Genomic DNA, 6,646 nt, shown 5'->3' with positions numbered 1-6,646 from the left:
AGCTTTGACCCCATGTGGCAGCAGAGGACCACCAGCCTCCATTCTACACTGAGATTCGTCCCCCGTCATTTACAACCATCTCAGCTCCTAGTCTGGTCCTTCCCAAGCCCCCAGAACGTCCTAGTTTATCTGAAGCAGAGGTTCTGCAGCTGCAGGAAGTGAGTAGGAATTCCAGGCCACTTATTTCTGTTGTGGCATCCCCAAGACGAACGTGTGGTTCGCTGCTACTTTGCTCTGACTTCCAGCCTCTGAGCTGGGCTCTCTGCCCTCTGCGTGGGTCTGTGGGGTTGATGCTTTGTGGCTGTGGGGTGCAGGAGCAGGGGAGGCCTGGGGGCTCAGAACCCTCAAACCCGGGTAAGGTCATCTGAGACTTGTAGACCTAAATTCTCTGATAAACACGGTCTCAAAACCACACACCTGGCAAACAGGCTGTCCTGGGAACATGGTCCGGGAACAAACAAAACAAGCTTGTGTCTTTTTATTTTATTCTTGGTTCTCACTATTCTAGGAAGAAAAAAAAAAAAGATTGGACTTAAGTATGTGAGACATTCACATGTTTTACTCAGAAAACAAGAACCTCTGATTTTCTTAGAGAAACGTTGAGAGTTGCCTTTTCCTTTTAGTGCTCTTAAGCACACACTGGAACAAGGAAGACATAATTTCAGTTCTAAGTGTTCATTCTAAGTTTCATTCTAAGTGTTCCCTTGAACAACTACTTCATGCTTTCTAGACAGATCATTGAACAGAATTAAAGCTGCTCCCAAAGCTCAGTTTGACTTAGTCTGCAGGCCCTCCGTAACGTGTCCCTGTCCCCTTCTGGGTCCCCCTCCTCTCTTCCGGCTTCCCCTCAGGCAAATGTGGCATATTTTTGTCCCCCAAGCCCTCCATACTTAGGTCCTCTGTCTGGAACGTTCCTCTACCCCTGGACCTCCTGTCCCTTCAGAATTGCAACCCTTGCCTCTTCTCCATAGCACTTGTCTCTTTCTAGTAGGTCACTTCCTTATTTTGCTTACTGTCTACCCCATTTCTAATGTAAACTCCACCAAAGCAGAGATTTTCATCCATTTCACCAATGGAAATCCAGTCCTGGAATAATGACTGGATCTAAATCTTTATAGAGGGGTTCTGCATTATGTATCCAAAATGTCATAAATAACGCTAATGCTTCCATGCAGCTATTCCACATCTAGGAATTTATCTGCGGGAAGCCATCACAAGAGAGTTAGACCTGTTACAAAACCCAAACTCTGGAAATAATAAGAGCTGACATTTAATTACCACTTACCATTTGCCAGACTCTGTTTTAAACATTTTCTGTACACGAACTCTTTAAACCTCCCGACAACCCTAGAACCCACCTATTATTGTCTGGATTTTACATGTAGGGGACAGGCAGAGGGACTGAAGAGCATGCGATGGAGCCAGGATTTGATGGGGTGTGCCTGACTCAAGAGTCCATATTCTTAACAACCTATGGTTACATAACTGTGCCCTAGCCACACTGAGGCAGTCAGCGCAACCATTTAATGGTTAAAATGATGATGTAGATAATGTATTTTTTTCCCATTGGGGAGAGAAGGGACACGAACCTCTAGAAATATATTCAAATTGTGTGATCATACACATGGCTGGGAAGAAGATGGCTTTATCAGCTTCTCAAATACATCCAAGAACCAGGAGTGTAGAATAATTCCTTCTACATAAATAGTTCAGGTGAACACATCCTCCACTTGGGTTATCAACTATTTAGCATAGTCTTAAAAAAAATTCTTCTTAGCTTCCTTCCTTACACATAAGCCTTCCTCCTCTTGTCCCTAAACCACATTAGCAACCTAGAGTGCCACCCTTTAATGACTCAAAAAGATTTTTGTCAGATATAGTTAATGGCAAAAAGCAGGTTTATAAAAAGACTACACATTATAAATACATTTTCATGAAAAATCCATATGTACGTATAAGTACTATAAAAAGACTCAAATAAATAGATTTTATGTTAACAACTGTCATTCCAGGATGCTGGAATTATGCGTGTGTTAAAATTTCTTTTCTGGTCTTATTTGTATTCTTTACATTTTTTTCAAGAGCACGAATTACTTTTTGTAACCGAAGGAAATTTTTTTTTTTTTTTTAAGCAAAAGGCAGCTTTGGGAAAAACAATTTGGAGGTAGCTCTCAAAATTTTAAGTGTATTTGCCCTTTGACCCAGCAATTCCATTTCCAGGAATGTTTGACAGAAATCCTTGCATGTGAGCCCAAATGTAAGCCTAATGACATTCACGGCAGCATTACTGAGAAAATTAGTAAACAGCCAAACTCTCAGAGAAAGTGAGTAAATAAAATATTCAATAAAATATAATACCCATATTATAAAAACTGTGCAGTTGTTAACAAAAGAAAACAGTAGTTAGATCTCTCTCAGACAAAATAATAAAAGGAAGTTTACAGAATAGAATGTATAATAAGGCCCAACATACATAAAAGATGTGTGTAAGAGTGTGAAGGTGCTGAAAGGGGACTGGAAGGAAGCCGCCTGTTGATGATGCTGACTCGCAGGGAGGCCCGGGGAGCTGGGTGGGGAGGAGATGGTGAAGGGACTTTATGTTCTGTTCTGGATCACCTGAATCTTTTACATATTATTTATGTAACCAAACAAAATGCACACAGTAAAACTATGAAAGAGTTATAAAATTAAAAAAGCTTCCAAACTCCAAAATGCTCCCTCCGGCTCCCTGGCACCCCACCATGGGGCTGGCTCACAGGCTCCAAGTCCAAGCTGCCAGGAAGCCTCAGGAAGGACCATGGTCCTGGTTACTGTCAGGATTAGAAACAGGCTCAGCCACCGGCCAGGGGCAGATGGTTATGTAAATGGGGGGCAGTCCTATGGCACATTCTTATGCCCTAAGCATGAGCAGCGATGGTGAGATCTTGGAGCAGTGTGGAAATTAAGTGACAAAAGCCAAGTGGGAAACTGCACCCAGCGGGCCCCGAGAAACTTGCACAAGGCACAGGGACAAGGTGAAGGAGCCACGGCCGGCACGGCTAGCCAGGTGAGATGACAGCACCTTGGCCCAAACCTGTTTCTCCCGAGGCCACAAACCTGCATGTCATCTGGACCCGCACCTCTCTCCCTCCCCCACCATCCGTCGTCACCGCGTCCTCTGCTCCCTGCACTTCTTTCATGCCCATTGCTGGTCTAGGCATCTCCGTCTCTCCCTGCATGATCGCAGTGGCTGCCTAACAAGTCTTCTGGTTCCCAAAGGCCATCTCTCCGGGACCCCGTCTCTTCCTGCACAGCAGCCAGAACGGTCTCTGAGCTTTTAAAAAGGTAACTCTTGGCTCGCTCGCTTCTGAATTTGCTCATTGCTTTTATAGTAATACCTTTGTCCTGATCTCTGAGCCCTTGTAGAAGCTGGCCCCTGCTTGTGGCTACGACCACGTCTCGCTTCCTCCTCTTCCACTGTGTTCCAGCCACCCTGGCCTTTCCCCAGGGTCTCTGCTCTCACTGCCTCTGTGAACCTGGCTACTCCTTACACTCCACCCCTCTGACCCCCAGTCTCTCCATCTCATTAGCCTGTGTATCTGCTTCTTGGGACTATGCCTGTCAGAAATCCTCACATCTGCTTGATCCCCAGTCTGCCCCACTAGCCAGCATTATTTTTTTCAAGGACCATGGGCGAACGGCTTCAGATGGTAAAGAATCTGTCTGCAATGCAGGAGACCAAGGTTGATCCCTGGGTCAGGAAGATAACCTGGAGAAGGGCATGGCAACCCATGCCTATTATTATTTCTTTATTCTTTCCTGGAGAATCCCATGGACAGAGGAGCCTGGAGGGCTATAGTCCATGGGGCCGCAAAGCATCGAACACGGCTGAGTGACTAACACTACCACTACCACCATGGGTGAGGCGCTGCTCTAAGCTCTTTACGGACCACGCAAGACCGTATGAAACCAATACGATCGCGACACCATTTTACAGATAAGGAAAGTGAGGCACAGAGGTACCCAACTTGTCCCCAAGCCGGGCCATTCTTAGGTGGCCAAGGTGGGATTCGAACCCGGTGACTTCAGCCCAAGGCCTGGACCTTTCATTACTAAACGATCCTGCCTAAACCACTAATGAGATTTAAAAAAAAAAAAAAAAAAAAACCAGCACCCTTTTTACTTTCTAAAGCTTTGAACCGGCTGGAGGAGCAGCTGATGGCCTTCACTGGCCACACTGGTACCAGACCGCCCACCCCCAAGCTTTTAATGCCTATGGTGGTTTGGGGACCTGATTTGACCTGTTTTTTCTCTACAAAACAGGCCACAATGGAGAGCGTTCTCAAACTGCTTTTTGTGGACTTTTAAAATATTGAAAGCATGAGCCCATTTCCCTTCTGTAATTCTCAACAGGGTCTCACTGCATAAAGGGGACCAGCTCTTAACACCTGTGGAATTGAAACCCTGGCTGCAGAAAATTGGGGACTCAATGCCTATTTGGGTTCTATTTTTATTAAAACCCCATTAACTTGTTTCTCTCAGAGCAATTAAAGTGTCCAGGCCTGATGCTCTGCAGCACTGTGGAGGAGATGCTTATTAACACTGAGCATTCTGTTCTGAGCTCAGGCAGAAAACTTTCTTTCCAAAAGCACCCCGGGTGGGGGTTTATGGGGGACTGACGTCTTGGGCTCCCTCTCACCCCCAAGGTAAGTTTCCTTAACCGATAATTTGGTTACATCCTCTGCAGCTGGTCTTAAGTCAACTGAGGTTGATAACATCATTTTCCTTCTACATGGTGGGGTGTTTGTTGTTTTTGCGTTTTTTTTTTTTTTTTTTGGCTGACTTTTATAACTCAAGACCAGTTGAAAGTCTTCCAATGAATATTAATTCCTTCCACACCTCGTAAAAGTCTGAAGCACCACCCCAGGGCACACAGAGGCCAAGTGTGAAGTTTCACTTTGGCAGAGCTATAGACATGCATTTCTGTCTCTACTTTTGCACCTTGAAATCAGTCAGACCCACGTGAGCCAGGCCCCATCCTTATTCCATGCCAGGGTGGATGTGACCCGCTGGCCACTGTGTGCCCCCACCACAGGACTCTGCATTTTAACACAGGGGCACATTCTGGAGGTGGACAGCTCGCAATTCAACCATTCAATCAACGGAGCATTTACTGGGCACAAGCTTGGTGCTTTGTGCTCCCGGGGATGTGGTAGGTCTGAGGTGGGGCCTGAGAACCTGTGTTTCTAACAAGTTCACAGGTGGTGCGATGCTGTTGGTCTGGGGGCCACACTCTGAGACTCACTGCTACAGGACCTCCCTTCCACTCCTTCCCCAACCTTGGGATGGTGCTTCAGCCATTGGCTCTCAGGCAATTTGTATGGCCTCCTGTTTGTGATGGTCTGCCCCTGCTTCCTTCTCCCCACCTCCCTATCTGTCACTCTCATCCTTGCCCTCCATGCTCCTGCTCTCTCCTCCTCAGAACAGCCTAAGCCACAGACCACCCCTCCCCTTTTCCTGCCCCAAGACCTTGGCACCTGCTACCCTCACTGCCTGGAATGTTCTTTCTTGGGCTCTGCACCCGGCCAACTACACACCCTAACTCAGAGAGGCCTTCTATGAACACAGTTGAAAGACGGTCCCCTGAGCTGTTCCCCTTCCAACACTCTTTAATTCACATCACAGATCCTGTGTTGATCAGATCTGACTCCCCTTGAGAATGTAAACTCCACAAGGGCAGGGAGGAGTGATGTCCCTCTCCCCACTGTAGACCCCACGGTGGGTGCAGTCACAGGGTAGGGCAGGGGTCCCCAACCCCCAGATGGGTAATGGTCCATGGTCTGTTAGAAACTGGGCCACACAGCAGGAGGTGAGCAAAGTGAGTTTCATCTGTATTTACAGCTGCTCCCCAGTGCTCTCCCTTCACCCCCAGATGGGACTGTCTAGTTGCAGAAAAACAAGCTCAGGACTCCCACTGATTCTGCATTATGGTGAACTGTATAATTATTTCACTATATAACCCAGTGTAACAATCATGGAAATAAAGTGCACAATGACTATAATGTGCCTGAATCATGCTGAGAACCCTGATCCACAGAAAAACTGTCTTCCATGAAACTGGTCCCTGGTGACAAAAAGGTTAGGGACCACTGGGGTACAGCATCCTTGGAGAAGTGAAGGAATGGGATTAGCTTCTGTTCTCAGTGAAATCCACACTGGAAGTGGCCGGAAAACCAGCCAGTCTTGCCCCATGGGCTCTTCTTTCTGCAAACCTGCCTGCCATCCGGCCAACCCTCAGCCATCCAGCACTTCGTTTTGAGCCAGGGGTTGGGGTAGGGATGGAGGGAGGAAGGGGAGGCTTGGGAACAGCCACAGTTGCAGATTAGACACATAATCAAATCCAGAGGGCTGCACTGTGTTCTGCCAATTATAATACCAGATTAAGCAGGCCAAGGGCCCCTGGGGCGAGATGCCACACAAAATAACTCTTCAAAAATAGTAACTTGTATCTCAGGAATGAGCATGAATTGTCAATGACATGAGCAGTGTTTTGAAACAGAAAGACGAGTCCTATTTATATTGCAGATAATGGTTACATGACGTAGGCATAGCTTGGGCCAGTGTTCCCAAAGGAGGTATTTAGGAATAATGGTGTGGAAGCTGTGCT

The sequence above is a fragment of the Bubalus kerabau genome, chromosome 17 (assembly GCF_029407905.1).
Source record: "Bubalus kerabau isolate K-KA32 ecotype Philippines breed swamp buffalo chromosome 17, PCC_UOA_SB_1v2, whole genome shotgun sequence".
Classification (NCBI taxonomy): Eukaryota; Metazoa; Chordata; class Mammalia; order Artiodactyla; family Bovidae; genus Bubalus; species Bubalus kerabau.
The sequence above is the reverse complement of the archived record's forward strand: the minus strand, read 5'-3'. Positions refer to the sequence as shown.